The sequence below is a fragment of the Octopus sinensis genome, linkage group LG25 (assembly GCF_006345805.1).
Source record: "Octopus sinensis linkage group LG25, ASM634580v1, whole genome shotgun sequence".
NCBI lineage: Eukaryota > Metazoa > Mollusca > Cephalopoda > Octopoda > Octopodidae > Octopus > Octopus sinensis.
In genome coordinates, this window is record NC_043021.1 from 12,097,923 (window position 1) to 12,116,348 (window position 18,426).

Sequence of the window (18,426 nt, forward strand, 5' to 3'; positions counted from 1 at the left end):
ATGGGCAACTGTGGCCTTCGACATGTTTTGGTGTGGCCGTCAAGGAGTTTCTAGGTTACTAACTTCATACAATGATGCAGCACGTATTTTTGTCAGTGAACAGGTCGCGGTCTTAAAGCGACGAAAATATTTTGACAAATTAAACGGCTTTTGTGTGTTTCTTAAATGGCTTACAAACACCTTCCACGCTGCAATTGTTTTCGTTTCAGCACACGATCTCAGATCAAATCACTTGCTATGCAAGTACATCTCCGTAATTTCATACTAAGACAAATAAAATTTCATACCAAGACAAATGAAATTAAGAAGAAATGCAAAAAATTCAGTGTAAAGTGGGCAAGTAATATTTCATGCATATGTGTTTTATCATGTGGCCCTCTCACACTTGGAAATGGTACGATGCAGTGGTGGGGAGTGGGGGTCAGTTGACGAAAAGTTGCCCATCCCTGGTCTAAGGTATGTAGACATACCGAGGTCGACTTTGCCTTTCATCCTTTCGGGGTCAATTAAATAAGTACCAGTTACGCACTGGGGTTCGATATAATCGACTTAATCCATTTGTCTGTCTGTCCTTGGTCGTCCCATCTTTGTTTAGCCCCTTGTGGGTAGTAAAGAAATAGGTATGTAGACATACCTGTAGCAAGTTTTTGTTGTTTTCATAATAATATTGTGTCACACGGTTTCAGAGTACATCTATGGTCTGATAAACTGATACAATTCCACTTTAGCTGGAACTGTGTCAGTAATCTGTTATAGAAAAACAGTCATTTTAATGTTTTGTGATGTGTATTATTGTTGTGAAATAAAATGTTAATTGTATTTGTAAAGCCATGAGTTTGTTGCGTGAGTTTAAATGGCTGTTTGTGTGTGTGCCAGTGTGTCTGTGTGTGTGCATGAAAGATGATGAAAGCTGAGCAAAAAAGATCAGTGTCACCTATAACAGAGAGAATGTCAGGAAGGGAGGGAGAGAAAGAGAGAGAAAGAAAGGGAGAAAGATAGAATGACAGGCAGACAGACAGAAAGAAATAGAGAAAGAGAGAGAGAGGAAGAGAAAGAGACTGTGAGAAAAACAGAGAGACAGAGAAGAACTGAGAGAAGGGGAAACAGAGAGAGACAATAACAGAAAGAGACAGAGAAAAAGAAGGGAGAGAGAGAAAGAGAAATAGAGAGACAGACAATAAGAGAAAGAGAACAATAGAAGGAGAGAGAAAGAAACAGAGAGATAGGCAATAAGAGAAAGAGACAGAGAGAAGAGAAATAGAGAGACAGACAATAAGAAAAAGAGAACAATAGAAGGAGAGAGAGAGTGAAACAGAGGGACAGACAATAAGAGAAAGAGCCTGAGAAAAGGAGAGACAGACGGACAATAAGAGAAAGAGGCAGAGGAGAGAGGGAGAGAGAGAGAGACAGACAGAGACAGAGAGACTGAGAGATGAACAGAGAGACAATGGGAGATGGTGAGAGAGAGACAGAGACAGAGTGCGAGGGAGACAAGGAGAGATTGTGTTAAGCTTCTAAGTTTACCAAGCATGGTCAGACGGGTTTTTTTTGTTTTTCAGTGTGGTGGTGGTAGTGGTGGTGGTGGTAGTGGTGGTCATTATCGTCGTCATGGTGGTTACTTTGGGTTGCACATGTAAGAATTTAATCCAGAGATATCTACCTTGAAATTTGATTCTTTTAATCGCATTCAGAGAGAATCATTAGACCAGACTGCTTAAATCTACGTTTTACTACTTCTAGACAAATTAATAGGTGTCCAGACTTATCAACCGTTTTTGCAACTAAAGCTGATTCGTCTTAATCTCTTTTGATATCTGAGACCATTTCTGATTCTATGATACAAACTTACTGTTTTAAAGTGATTCATTTCAAAACTTAACCTCAAAATTCCATGTTGACAGCAACAACGAAAATGATGATGATGATGACAATGACGACCACCACTACCACCAAAAAAACCAAAATCAAATGGAAATTGTAGTTGTGATCCCTGTGCCGGTGGCTCGTAAAAAGCACCATCCGAGCGTGGAAGCCGGTCAAGGTGGCCAGTGCCGCCTTGACTAGCTTCCATGTTGGTGGCATGTAAAAAGCACCAACCAATTGTAGTCGTTGCCAGTCCCCCTCTGGTCCCTGTGCCAGTGGCACATAAAAAGCACCATCCGAGCGTGGAAGCCGGTCAAGGTGGCCAGTGCCGCCTTGACTGGCTTCCATGTCGGTGGCATGTAAAAAGCACCAACTGATTGTGGTCATTGCCAGTCCCCTCTGGACCCTGTGCCAGTGGCTCATAAAAAATACCCAGTACGCTCTCAGAGTGGTTGGCGTTAGGAAGGCCATCCAGCTGTAGAAACACTGTCAGTTCAGTGGAAACACTGCCAGATAAGGCGGCAAGCTGGCAGAAACGTTAGTACGCTGGGCAAAATGCTAGCAGTATTTCGTCTGCCATTACGTTCTGAGTTCAAATTCCATCGAGTTTGACTTTGCCTTTCATCCTTTCAGGGTCGATAAATTAAGTACCAGTTACACACTGGGGTCAATTTAATCGACTTAAATTCTTTGTCTGTCCTTGTTTGTCCCCTCTATGTTTAGCCCATTGTGGGCAATAAAGAAATAAGAAACACTGCTAGATCAGACTGGAGCGTGGTGCAGCCTCCTGGCTTCCCAGGCTCCAGTCAAACTGTCCAACCCATGACAGCATGGAAAACGGACGTTAAACGATGATGATGATGGTGGTTATGATGATGATGATGATGATGATGACTAGTTTAACACTTTAGCATTTAAACCAGCCATATGCAGTCAAAATATTCTACCTGTTTAATGCTCAAACTCACCACACCTGACCTCTCACACCAACCCTAGAACATCATTCCAAAAATAAAGGATTAGCTCATAAAAAATTTCGAACCTACAAAATAATGCCTGATTAATTCAAGAATTACTTTTGAGAGTCATAATGTGAATATTAAATGGTCGATATTAGGTTCCAGAGAAAGTCCTGTTGCATTTCGAGATACTCTTTTACTTGTTTCAGTCATGTGACTGTGGCCATGCTGGAGCACCGCCTTTAGTTGAGCAAATCGACCCAAGGACTTATTCTTTGTAAGCCTAGTACTTATTCTATCGCCCCCCCCCACACCACTCACCCACCATCGCTTGATAACCAATGTTGGTGTGTTTGTGTCCCTGTAACCTAGCGATTTGGCAAAAGCGTCTGATAGAATAAGTACCAGGCTTACAAAAGAATAAGTCCTGGGGTTGATTTGTTTGACTAAAGGCGGTGCTCCAGCATGGCCGCAGTCAAACGACTGAAACAAACAAAAGAATACGAAGAATAAACGAATATATGCACACATACATAATACACACACATATATACACATACATCTATCTATATATATATCTTTATCAATATCTCCCTCTCTTTCTCTCAATATATATACATATATATATAATATATATATATATAGTCAATGTATATATATATATATATTATATATATATATATATAATATATATAATATATATATATACATATATATATATTTTCAATATATACATATGTATATTCAATATATATATATATCTTTACACACATACATTCATTAAATACATACATAGATGTGCATGTATATATATAATATGTATACACACACACATACATACATACATACATACATACACACACACACACATACATACATACATACATACACACACACTCACACATCCATACATACATACATACACATACATACATACATACACACACCCCTACATACATACATACACACACACATACATACATACATACATACACACACATACTTATACACACATACATACATACATACATACACACATACACACACCCCTACATACATACACCCCTACATACATACATACATACATACGCAAACACATACAGACACTTACGTAAGTTTCCTGACTAATAACCTTTACTAATCTTCGGAACTCCACATTAGACTAGAAAATTTTATGCAGCAAACACTCCGATTAACTTTCACTCGGAAATATCAAAGGGCCAGCTGAATTTCTACAGTGTGGCATTTATAGTAAGTTATATAAGCTAACTTGTCATTTTAATCCGTGGCCTCGTTAACGTTACGACAGTTGAGAGGGGACGTAACTCTTCAGTGCCTAGTGAAATAGGTTAAGAACTGGTTCTCTTTTAAATAAAGAAAAACGTATAAACAATTAATGCACGTGAACTGATGTGAACTAGAGATAGCTTTACACTTCATGCTCACGCACACACACACACACACACAAATATATATATATATATATATATATATATATAATTGTGTGTGTAACCTATTTAGTAGATGTATGAACAGGGCTAATTTAGCTATTTCTTCTTAGATTGTAAAAAAATGATTACCAGAGTTAATCGATTTTCGAAGCTTATCAGTTTCTCATCAGAAGTGTCTGCATCAATTTCACCAATCCACGAGAAACAAGCAGCCACTCTGCTGTTATATATATATAAATGAAAGAATGGAGTCGATCGAAGATGTTAACAAAATTCCTTTACTCTCGACACATGTTTCGGAGACAGCATGTTCTCATTTCCAAAGGAATAAAGGGTGCATTATGCAATCTTCTCATCAGGAAAGAAAGGGAGCCTCTCTCGACAACAAGACAAGCAAAAATTTCGATGATTGCCTACATGGTAAACAAAGCGATAATGAGTGTTTCTTTAAAAAAACGTGAATTTGCTACCCAGGTTTCGCTTAAACGAATTTTCCATGCTGACGATAAACATAGAATAATTCATTCACCTACTTATATATAAGTAGCTTGCTTACCAACTACATGGTTCTGGGTTCAGTCCCACTGCGTGGCACCTTGGCCAAGTGTCTTCTACTATAGCCTCAGGCCAACCAAAGCCTTGTGAGTGGATTTGGAAGACAGAAACTGAAAGAAGCCCGTCCTATATATCTATATGTATATATGTGTTTGTTTGTCTGTGTTTGTCCCCACCAACATCGCTTGACAACTGATGGTGGTGTGTTTACGTCCCCGTAACTTAGCGGTTCGGCAAAAGAAACCGAGAGAATAAGTACTAGACTTACAAAGAATAAGTCCTGTGGTCGATTTGTTCGACTAAAGGTGGTGTCCCAGCATGGCGACAGTCAAATGACTGAAACAAGTAATAGAGTATATATATATATATATATATATATATATACACATATATACAGAAATATATGTATGAATGTATGTATACATGAGTACACACACACATATATATGCATATATGAACACACACACAAATATGAATATATTATATTATGGCTGTGTGGTAAGGAGATTGTTTCCTAACCACATTGTTCCAGGTTCAGTCCCACTGCTTGGCACATTGGGCAAATGTCTTCTACTATAGCCTCAGGCAGACCAAAGCTTTGTAAGTGGATTTGGTAGACAGAAACTGAAAGAAGCTTGTAACATATATGTATGTACATATCTGTCTGTCCATCCGTTCGTCCATCCATCCATCCATCCATCTATTCTTTTACTTGTTTCAATCATTTGACTGTGGCCATGCTGGAGCACTGCCTTTAGTCAGGCAAATCAACCCCAGGACTTATATTTTCTAAGCCTAGTACTTAATCTATCGATCTCTTTTGTCACAATGCTAAGTTACGGGGATGTAAACACACCAACCTCGGTTGTCATGCGATGGTAGAGTGACAAAAACATACATATACATTATCTTTTTTGTATCACCTAACTGTCTGGATTCTTTTGCGTTCTTGTCCCATTTTTGTATTTCTTATGCCACTATGAAAGGTTGCTGAATGAAGAAAATGAATGGGATAAAGAGAGTCTGCCGAATGTTGACCCAACAGAGGGACCAGCTATCCGAGTTGATAGTTCCGTGGTAGCTAAGGCAATTAGAAGCATGAAGACAGGGAAAGCCCCAGGCCCATCAGGAATCACTGCAGAGATGCTCAAAATGTCTGGTAGTGTCGGCTATAGCCTAGTCACTCGTATAGTTAATCAGGTGATACACAAAGGGGTCATACCCAATGACTGGTGTAGCAGTATAATAGTCAACTGCTACAAAGGTAAAGGTGATGCCCTAGATACAAATAACTACAGAGGTATCAAGCTGTTGGACCAGGTGATGAAGGTTACGGAGAGGGTCATAGCCCAACTAATTAGAGAGAGAGTTAGTTTAGATGAGATGCAGTTTGGGTTTGTGCCAGGGAAAAGTACTACTGATGCTATATTCCTGGTAAGGCAGCTGCAGGAGAAATACCTAGCCAAAGATAAGCCCCTGTACCTGGCTTTTGTTGACATGGAGAAAGCCTTCGACAGGGTCCCCCGATCCCTTATCTGGTGGGCAATGAGGAAACTAGGGATAGATGAATGGTTAGTGAGAGCTGTGCGGGCCATGTACAGGGACGCCGCTAGTAGGGTGAGGGTTGGAAATGTGTACAGTGAAGAATTCCGGGTAGAGGTAGGAGTCCACCAAGGCTCAGTACTCAGCCCCCTCCTATTTATCATAGTCCTCCAGGCAATAACGGAGGAATTCAAGACAGGATGCCCTTGGGAGCTCCTCTATGCTGATGACCTTGCTCTAATTGCTGAGTCGCTATCAGAACTGGAGGAGAAGTTTCAGGTGTGGAAACAAGGATTAGAATCGAAGGGCCTCAGAGTCAATCTAGCTAAAACCAAAGTCGTAATCAGTAGGAAGGTAGACAAATCACAAACACTTCAGGTAGATGGCCCTGCTCGATCTGTAGAAAAGGTGTAGGTAGAAACTCTATAAGATGCACCAAGTGTAAGCTATGGACACATAAGAGATGCAGCAATGTCAAAGGAAGGCTAACTAGGAAGATGGTTTTTGTATGTGGCAGATGCTCAGGAACAATAAACACTGAAAATGCTCTGAGACCAACTTCCGTCACTTTCCAGGGAGAAAAACTAGAAATAGTTGATAGTTTCCGTTACCGAGGTGACCAAGTCAGCAGCGGGGGCGGGTGTGCTGAAAGTGTAACTGCTAGAGTAAGAATAGCTTGGGCAAAGTTCAGAGAGCTCTTACCTCTACTGGTGACAAAAGGCCTCTCGCACAGAGTGAAAGGCAGACTGTATGATGCGTGTGTACGAACAGCCATGCTACATGGCAGTGAAACATGGGCCGTGACTGCTGAGGATATGCGTAAGCTCGCTAGAAATGAAGCCAGTATGCTCCGATGGATGTGTAATGCCGGTACTCACACTCGGCAGAGTGTAAGTACCTTGAGAGAAAAGCTGGACCTAAGAAGCATCAGTTGTGGTGTGCAAGAGAGACGTTTGCGCTGGTATGGTCATGTGGCGAGAATGGATGAAGATAGTTGTGTGAAAAAGTGCCACACCCTAGCGGTTGAGGGAACCTGTGGAAGAGGCAGACCCAGGAAAACCTGGGACGAGGTGGTGAAGCACGACCTTCGAACTTTAGGTCTCACTGAGGAAATGACTAGAGACCGAGACCTCTGGAAGTGTGCTGTGCGCGAGAAGACCCGGCAGGACAAGTGAGTCCATAACCCGTGGCCTTCTACATGGGATGGAGCCAGCCTACGTATGCATACCTTCCCTTCTTGGGACACAAAACTCTACTTGTGAAGACGTGATGAGGCAAGTGAGGATCAGAATCGAAATCGATCAATGGAAATTGCGGATGTGCTACCAGTGCCGGTGGCATGTCAAAACTCTGCTTGTGAAGACCCGTTGAGGCAAGTGACGATCAGAATCGAAATCGATCAATGGAAATCGATCAATGGAAATTGCAGATGTGTTACCAGTGCCGGTGGCATGTAAGAGAACTTTCCGTTTCGCGACCGTTGCCAGCACCGCCCCGTTTCGTGTCCGTGCCAGCCTCGCCTGGCCCTCGTGCCGGTGGCACATAAAATGCACCATCCGTTCGTGGCCGTTTGCCAGCTCTGTCTGGCACCAGTGCGGGTGGCACGTAAAAAGCACCCACTACACTCACGGAGTGGTTGGCGTTAGGAAGGGCATCCAGCCGTAGAAACACTGCCAGATTTGACTGGGCCTGATGAAGCCTTCTGGCTTCACAGACCCCAGTAGAACCGTCCAACCCATGCTAGCATGGAAAACGGACGCTAAACGATGATGATGATGATGATGAAAAATATAGCAGTGTACACACATTTTTTTCTCTCCTTGTTTCTCTCCTTGTTTTTTTCTGTGTATCTTTCTGTCGAAGAGTGTAGGCTCAAAACGTAAAAGACTTGTTCTATTTCTATTCCTGAGCGCCGTACTAATAATTTGTTTGTTTGTACTCCACCTGCCTTTGTCTCTTGTTTATTTTCGTAAACCTTCCCGTTATATATATATATATATATATATATATATATATATATATATATATATATATATATATATATTCAAACGCAATGAACTTCTTTCAGTTTCCATCTATCAAATCCATTCACAAGACTTTGATCAGCCTGAGGCTGTAGTAGAAAACACTCATCCAAAGTGCCATGCAGTGGAACTGAACCCAGAACCATGTGATTGAGAAGCAAGCTTCTTACTACTCACTCATTTTATATATGCATATATGTATATGTGTGTGTGTGTGTACGGCAGGTTTCTTTCAATTTCTGTCTACCAAATCCATTTACTAGGCATTGGTCAGCCTGATGCTATAGCAAGGTGCCATGCAGTGGGACTGAACCCAGAACCGTGTGGTTGGGAAGAAAGCTTCTTAGAACACAGCTGCACCTGCGCCTATACTGATTATTGATTAAAATATTATAATGGATGACCTGAAAGTCTGGATTTATAAGTGAAAATGAAAATGAAACACATTCAATCTGTGGAATAATAAAAAAAAAAACAAGAATTCTAATGATATTCCCTTTTGTTCAGATTGTATGGTCAGGTCAGATCAGATAGGACATATGTTGTTGCAGTACAATGCTGCATTGACATTTGTCAGTATTTGCTCAGGTCGTCCTGACATTCCGCCAAGTAGTGTCTCAATCAGTCCACATTTCCACAAGATATTTCCTTATCTGCTGTGACTACATTGCACATGACCAACATGAGCTGTCATTCCAGTTGGTTTCTCAGATAACGGAACATTATTCATAGAATCTCAACTAGGGAAATCAAGCAACATAGGTGCAGGCATGGCTGTGTGGTAAGTAGCTTGCTTCCCAACCACATGGTTCCAGGTTCAGTCCTACTGCATGGTACCTTGGGCAAGTGTCTTCTACTATGGCCTCAGGCCAACCAAAGCCTTATGAGTGGATCTGGTAGATAGAAACTGAACAAATGGTGATATATATATATATATATATATATATATATACGTTTGTTCCTTCTTGAGCTATGCCTGAATCATAAGGGCCAGTTTCCCGGTTTCCTTGACGTATAGGTTCCCCACCAGGACGGGACACTGGTCCGTCGCAGGTGAGCTGCAAGTTGTGGCGAAAGAGTCAGCAGAAGTTCACCATTACCTTCTGCCAGAGCCTAGGTGTTTCGCTCATAAACACACACACATCACCCAGTCTGAGATTTGAACCTGCGATCCCTCGACCGCGAGTCCGTTGCCCTAACCACTAGGCTATGTGCCTTCACATATGAATATATATAGTAAATAAAAAAAAAATAAAGAACAAACACATAAGAAATAAACAACAAAGTGAGAATGTGGTACATGCAAAGTATTAGCAGACATTCAGAGAAGGAAAGAAAGGTGGTTTCACGTTTCGAGCAAAGCTCTTCTTCAGAAACAAGAGACAGAGGAAAGTCCAAGAGAAAAGGAAGACGGAGGAAAAAAATTGCCAATGATCACACGGGGTTACATACACACAGAAACACACACACATATATATTATGTATGTATGCATATGTATATATATGTATGTGAGTGTCTGTTTGTGTGTTTGTCTCCGACCATCTCTTGGCAATCAATTTTGGTATGTTTAGTATGTTTACTAATCTAGCGGTTCAGTAAAAGCGACTGATAGGCGCAGGAGTGGCTGTGTGGTAAGTAGCTTGCTTACCAACCACATGGTTCCGGGTTCAGTCCCACTGCATGATTCCTTTGGCAAGTGTCTTCTACTATAGCCTCAGGCCAACCAAAGCCTTGTGAGTGGATTTGGTAGACGGAAACTGAAAGGAGCCTGTCGTATATATATATATGTATGTGTGTGTATATGTTTGTGTGTCTGTGTTTGTCCCCACTAACATCGCTTGACAATCAATGGTGGTGTGTTTACGTTCCCGTAACTTAGCGGTTCGGCAAAAGAGACCGATAGAATAAGTACTAGGCTTCCAAAGAATAAGTCCTGGGGTCAATTTGCTCGACTAAAGGTGGTGCTCCAGCATGGCTGCAGTCAAATGACTGAAACAAGTAAAAGAGTAAAAGAGCAAAAGAGACTGATAGAATAAGCACCAGGCTTTACCAAAATAACAAGAACTGGGATTGATTCATTCGACCAAAATTTCTTCAAGGTGGTGGCCCAGCATGGCTGCAGTCCAATGACTGAAACAAGTAAAAATTAGAAGATTTAAAGACCATGACCAACCAGTCTGACTTGATGCTTCCAAATCATACAAATAACAGGGCACATCCCATGTTAACTGATATTGTTCATGATTTGATTGGAATTGAGTGGCTGTGTGGTAAGTAGCTTGTCTACCAACCACATGGTTCCGGGTTCAGTCCCACTGCGTGGCACCTTGGGCAAGTGTCTTCTACTATAGCCTCAGGCCGACCAAAGCCTTGTGAGTGGATTTGATAGATGGAAACTGAAAGAAGCTCGTCGTATATATGTGTGTGTGTGTGTGTATATGTTTGTGTGTCTGCGTTTGTCCCCCCCAACATCGCTTGACAATCAATGGTGGTGTGTTTACGTCCCCGTAACTTAGCAGTTCGGCAAAAGAGACTGATAGAATAAGTACTAGGCTTCCAAAGAATAAGTCCTGGGGGTCGATTTGCTCGACTTAAGGTGGTGCCCCAGCATGGCCGCAGTCCTATGACTGAAACAAGTAAAAATTAGAAGATTTAAAGACCATGACCAACCAGTCTGACTTGATGCTTCCAAATCATACAAATAACAGGACACATCCCATGTTAACTGATATTTTTCGTGATTTGATTGGAATTTGGAAACATAATCTATATCAGATAATAAACAATTGTTAAACGTGACAACATTGAATGACGTATTAAAAGAGGGAAAGACGTGGTGGGGAGGCTTGGTGATTAGTGCAGTGTAACCTTGAGTAAGACATTCCACTTCCCATTGTTCTAATCTACTCAGCTGATATGAGTATGAGCTGATTGCTGATGCATCTCTCTCTCTCTCTCTCTCTCTCTCTCTCTCTCTCTCTCTATCTCTCTCTCTCTCTCTTTTACTCTTTTTCTCTCTTCTGCTCACTTTCTTTCCCTTTTTCATTCTCTTACTTACTTTCACTTTCGCTCTCTTTTTCTCTCTTTCTCACCCTCTCTCTCTTTCTCTGTCTTTCTCTCTGTCTCTCTTTCACTATCTCGCTCGATCATTCTGCTTTCTCTCCCCCCCTCTCTCTCTCTTTTTCTCTCCCCTCTTTCTCTTCCGCTCTCTCTTTCTCTTTCTCATTCCCTCCTCTCTCTTTCTCTTACTTTCTCTTTCTTCTTCTTTCTCTCTTTTTCTCTTTGTTCCTCTTTCTTTCCTTCTTTCTCCCTCCCCCGCCCTCTCTCTCTCATCCTCTCTATCTAGCCATCATATTCTTGATGTTCTGCTAGGTGAAAGGTGAGAAGCATGGGAGAGTGTCTGTGTCTACCTGTGATTATGCAGGCACCTGACATAATTAGTGAAAGCATGTTGCAAGCATGACTGTGTGGTTAAGAAGTTTGCTTTCCAACTACATTTCCAGGTTCAATTCCACTGCATGTCACCTTGGGCAGGTTTTCTGCTATAGCCCCAGACTGACCGAAACTTTGTGAGTGAATGTGGTCAATAGAAACTGAAAGAAGTCAACCATATACATGTCTGTATGCGCGTTTGTCTGTGTGTTTGTGTATGTGCATGTGTGTGTGTGTATCTGTATATGTGTGTGAGTGTATATATATTTATATATAGGTTAGTAGAGTTAGCGGTTGGAATAACCATCTAAGGGATAGGAATATCCGCTTTTACTACCAGTATAAATTACCTTTGAATCACGTTTTGATTGATTTTATGTGAATCATTTAATTTCTTTTTGAATGAAATATGTGAATCAATCAATCAATCACTTTTGAATGAACTGTGTGGATTTATCACTCGTATTTTCAATGAGTTTATGCGAATGGTTTAAAGATTTGTGAACACTCTTCGAGTGCAATCAAGATAAACATTTAATCAGTTGTTGAACTTAACCAAGCTTTTATTCCTCTCATAGAGCAATCATAGTGTCATTAAACTGTTAACACAATCATTCAAACAATGGTGGGGAATCATTTTTATCTTAGAAGGCTACAGAGAAGTTACCTAACATGGCCACATTAAAAAGAATATATTTACACATGTTGTTATGCATGTTTTAGCTGACAAATAATATTAGAAGTAGCATTACATTAACCCTTTCGTGTTTAAATCGGCCGTATCTGGCCCAGATATTTCTTCTGTTTTATGTTCAAACTGGCTTGATCTAACCTCTCTCACTTACCCTACAATGCCATTCTAAAAATAAACAATAGAAGCATAGGAGTGGCTGTGTGGTAAGTAGCTTGCCTACCAATCACATGGTTCTGGGTTCAGTCCCACTGTGTAGCACCTTAAGCAAGTGTCTTCTACTATAGCCTCGGGCCAACCAAAGCCTTGTGAGTGGATTTGGTAGACAGAAACCGAAAAAAGCCTGTCGTATATATGTATATGTATATAAATGGCTTATATATGTATATATATATATATATACACACACACACACATATATATATATACATATATATATATCAATGGGCAGTACCCCAGCATGGCCACAGCTTGTGAGCTGAAACTAGATGAAATAAAATGAAATAAAATATATATATATTTATATATATATACACACACTGTATACATACATGTAAGGTTTAGAAGGAAACTAATTTGGAAGATTTCAAATGTAAAACAATTAATAAATATAAATAAATAAAAAAAATGAGCAAAATACATTAGATTTTATAAAATATATTTAAAAAAAAAAAAAATTGAATGAGTGATGTTTTAGTTTTAGCTAATTATACAATTTACATAATTTGTCTTTTAGGATTGACTTTCTAAGAGGAAATCAATATGTGGCCATTTGCCAGAAAATATTTGGCACCAGTTCAACTTTGGTGAGTAATTAAACAGACATATGAACAACTGAAACAGATATGTAATCAGTAGTTATTTTCTGTAATTAATCTAATTAAAGAATGAGGCAAGAATTTTGAATAACACAGAATTTAAACACCAATGAATTGGCGTCCCTCTTCTTCTTTCCATGTCTTCCCCCACCTCCACATTCTCCTGCATTAAGAAAAGAGGATCCACAGGATGTGAATGACATTAGTTCATATCAAGGAAAAACTGGTAAATAATTCAGGTTTAACCCTTCAGTACTGATTCTACAAGAGACCATCCACAGTTCTGTGATATGAAATTCATATTTGAACCCTTTAGCTATCAGATTACTCTGTCAAATATAATGCTTATTTATTCACATCGTTTTGAATAAATCATGAATTATCTCATAATTTTGAGCTTTTGATAATGTAACTGTTTCATTTAGGAATGACATTGTAGCATAGGTGTGAGAGGCAGGATCTGGTTGGTTTGAGCATAAAACAGCAAGAATATTTGAGCCAGATATGGTCAGTTTAACCCCTTAGCATTCAGATGTATTGCTTATTTACTCACAAAGATATGAATTGGTAGCGATTTTTGTGTTGTGTTTAATTTTGCTAACCGAGGCATCATAGCTAATAGAGGCATCAAAAAGTGTTAGTAAAAGAAATGGGGTTATAGTTAAAAACTGTTTGAGAGCAATGATTTAAAACTTCTATCATCATTTTTATCTTAGCTGTTGTGTCCCAAACACCAGTTTAACAAAGAAGTCATAACTTTAATAAATACCTCCAAATACTTTGTATATTTTGCAAATAAATTGAGTTGAAACGTGAGGAAAATGTAATTATTTAATGAGAAACATAGTTACAAAAGCATTAAATCACTTTACAGATGAAAGACATGTGATAAGAATGGTTTCATACAAACATCAAAACCAAGATTGGCAAACACATTTTTGGAGGTCTACATACAACAATTCAATAATCAATAAATATATATATATATATATAGATAGATAGATAGACAGACAGACAGACAGATAGATATAAGAATGAACTTGAAGCAGCTGTTTTCACATGTGTCATTCACAAAAGATTTTAAATAAAAGAATATGATGATGTTTCCTTCAAGCTTTCCTATTTCAAAATAATTCAGACAGTGAATATTCAAAAGAAAACCAGGCTTAGTTTACCAGCTGATGATCAGAAATGAGCCACTCGGAGTACTGGAAATCAGAGCCTTTCAGTTATAATGTATATGCGTGCGCATGTGTGTGTGTGTGTGTGTGAGTGTGTGTGTATATGCATATATTTAAGTCTTCTTTATGTGTATTTATTGTTTTAGCAGTGGAGGCACATGGCCTAGTGGTTAGAGCAGCGGACTCGCGGTCGAGGGATCACGGGTTCGAATCTCAGACCGGGCGATGTGTGTGTTTATGAGTGAAACACCTAAGCTCCACGTGGTTTCAGCAGAAGGTAATGGCGAACTTCTGCTGACTCTTTCGCCACAACTTTCTCTCACTCTTTCCTCCTGCATCTTGCAGCTCACCTGCGACGGACCGGCATCCCGTCCAGGTGGGGAACCTATACGCCAAGGAAACCAGGAAACCGGCCCTATGAGCCAGGTGTGGCTCGAGAAGGGACAAACAACAACAACAATTGTTTTAGCAAAAGAAACTCTGCTTTCACTAATACTTAGCTCTTCTGAAACACAACATTCTGAATCTGTAAATGCAGTTATTTTGAAATATTTCTTTTATGTATAAATATATGGAACAAATTTAATTTCTAACAGATGAAATAGTTTTGCCATCAAATGAGGTGTCAAAGAATTAGAGACAGATAGAATTTTCACACACACATCTGTATATACACACACAGACAGACACACACATAGTTAGCTAGATAGATAGTCATACACATATATAATATATATTATTTATGCAGTAATATTAAATATATATATATATTTAATAATAGAGGTAGATTCATACATATATACATATTTGCATTATAAATATATTTGTGAATATATAAAAGAACGGAGTAAGTGGAGCAAGATAATGATAAATGTCGCCCTTTTCAAGCCTAGCCCGGCTCATGGGCCCAGTTTCCCAGTTTCATTGGCATATGTGTTCCCAACAGCTGGACGGGACACCAGTCCATCGCAGCATTACTCAAGAAACAGGAAGAGAGAGTGAGAGAAAGTTGTGGCGAAAGAGTACAACAGGGTTCGCCACCACCCCCTGCCAGAGCCTCGTGGAGCTTTTAGGTGTTTTTTGCTCAATAAACACACAGAACGCCTGGTCTGGGAATCGAAACCGCGATCCTCCGACTGCGAGTCCGCTGCTCTAACCACTGGGCCATTGCGCCTAAGTGGAGCAAGAACACAAACGAAAACGAAAACGAAAAGTGTTGCTGAAGAGGTCACAGATGTGTGATGAAAGATTTCCAGACAATGGACATGAGTTAAAATGACAAAATAAGAACAGTAATAAATGAGTGAAGAAAAAACATATACAGTGCTTGTGTTTATTTGGCCCAAAAAATTAAAAGAAAATGACCATTCTGAAATACAGCAACTTATAAATATATATATATATATATATGTATACACGTACACCAATATTTTAAACAATATATTGTTATAAGAAAATATTACATCGTTATTGAAAGGAACAAATTTTTAGATTGTCTTTAATGAGAGGAAAAATAAACCAAAGGGATTGCCAATGAACTGGTGCATTGAACTATAAAAAACATACCTTGTGGTATTTATTCTTTTTAAGTTATGTCCCTTAACATTATAGAAGGACTCTGCCATTCAATAAAGAGAGATCAATTAAGACTGGACAAAATATTCTTTTCTACTCTAGGCACAAAGCCTGAAATTTTTTGGGAGGGCACCAGTTGATTAGAGTGACCCCAGTACACAATTAAAACTTAATTTATCGACCTCAAAAGGATGAAAGGCAAAGTCGACCTTCGTGGAATTTGAACTCAGAACATAAAGACAGACGAGATACTGCTAAGCATTTTGCCCGGCGTGCTAACATTCCTGCCACCTTGCCACCTTAAAGGCTGGACTGGACAAAATATTGTCATTGCCATAACTGGCTTGAAGGCAGTGTCCTAGCATAACCACAGTTCTAAGACTGAAACCGATAAAATATCAAAATATTCTTCAAAAAAACAACATTTGGGACAAAAATATAGCAATTTTACAATTTTAAGACAAAATACAAAAATTATTTATCATTATAATGGCCGGGTTCCAATCCAGGCCAAAATACAAAAGCCAACAAAATAATTCTTACAATTATAAATTTTGTTTCGTAGGTTGGTTCTTAAAAAATAGAATTGAGGAATTTTTTTAGAAAAATATTGAGCATTAACAAAATAAGAAGAAAATAAAGCAAAAACAGAAAAATGTATTTTAATGTCTTGTTTGTAGGTATTACAATTGAAAAAATAACTCTTTTTCCAGGAATGTAAATCATCATCAACATCATCATCATCATCAACATGGTTTTTATGTTTTGTTAATTTTTTTTTTTGTTCTTCATGCTGTTATGGTTTTTTTAATTTTTTTTATTAGAGATGGTAATCTATGCCTGGAAGCTTTTCCTGTCACACAATGAATTTTTGAAATAATTTATTTATTTCATCCTGCTGCTTGTATAAGTATAAATATATATCTCTAAGATTTATTGAGGCACATGAAACAAGCATGCATACACACACACACACACACAAACACACACACATATTCATACACACACACACACACACATCAAACATTCTGATGATGGCTTAGCTAGCCGAAATTTCAAAGTCTCCAATACTATTCATGTCAAAGAATAATAAATTTATACTCTACCAAATGTATTGAGTAATCCTTCAATTTAATATAAAATTGTTTTTATTATAACATAAAACAAACATTAATACACACTCACACATGCACATACATACATATATACACATATGCATAAGTATTTACATATATATACATGTATATATCCATATACATACATATATGACTGTGATAAAAGTTCACTGTTGCCATCATACATTTTTGGAATACCAACAATGTAACTGAACAAGAGGTCACAATGGATGTGAGAGTTAGAAGCTTGATACCTTTTCATAACAACAGGATAAAATCTTGATTAAATGAGGGTATTACTATGTGGTCATTATACCAGCTGGAGATAGCAGCCAAATAACACCCTGCCATCTTTAAAATAAAGGCTGCTTTTTTTGTTTGTTTTGTTTTATGGCTTATTCAAATAAAGAAAGGGGTATCAATGAATGACCCCTTTCAGGGAATCTGAGACAGTTTAGAGGAAGTTATTCTCAAACTGAAGACCAAGTCCGAATGTCTACACAAAATAAAATAAAATAAAATGAAAAGACAGGATGGCCATGGTCAGAATGCCTTTGATTATAGGATAACTTATTCAGAACTGACCTGCAACCACTAATGTAGCTAGAGTGTATGTCACCTGGGGCCACCCTTCCATTTGCCATCCCTGGACCCCACAAAAAAAATGCATATTGCTTACAGCAGACCCAAAAGTGCTGCCTCCCCACTAGCACCTGCAACTAAACAGTAATAACATTCTTAGGGCTGTATACAAAGACTGAAATGGGTTTTCAAATGGAATCAAAATTGGGTTATCTTATATCTTCTTTTAGTTTCGGTCATTAGACACCTGTCGAAGGTGACAGACAGTGGGACTGAACCAAGAACCATGAGGTTGGGAAGCAAGCTTCTTACCACACAGCCATCCCTGCACCTTATCTTTTATATATACTCTTATACTCTTTCATTTGTTTCAGTCATTTGACTGTGGCCATGCTGGAGCATCGCGTTTTGTCGAGCAAATTAACCCCGGGACTTATTCTTTTGAAGCTTAGTACTTATTCTATCAGTCTCTTTTGCCGAACCGCTAAGTTACGGTGACGTATACCACACCACCATCAGTTGTCAAGCGATGTTTGGGAGGACAAACACAGACACACACACACACATATACATATATATATATATATATATGGCAGGCTTCTTTCAATTTCCATCTACCAAATCCACTCACAAGACT

General features: G+C 39.0%; 1 protein-coding gene across 1 annotated transcript in view; it reads right to left on the minus strand.

The window, feature by feature from the left end:
* Positions 1-15,877: 15,877 nt before the first annotated feature.
* Positions 15,878-18,426, minus strand: part of LOC115224437 (TLC domain-containing protein 2) — a 58,426-nt gene continuing 55,877 nt past the window's right edge. The window contains exon 7 of the transcript XR_005003846.1: positions 15,878-16,312. The gene's annotated coding sequence lies outside the window, so the exon portion shown is untranslated. The remainder of the gene's footprint in view (positions 16,313-18,426) is intronic.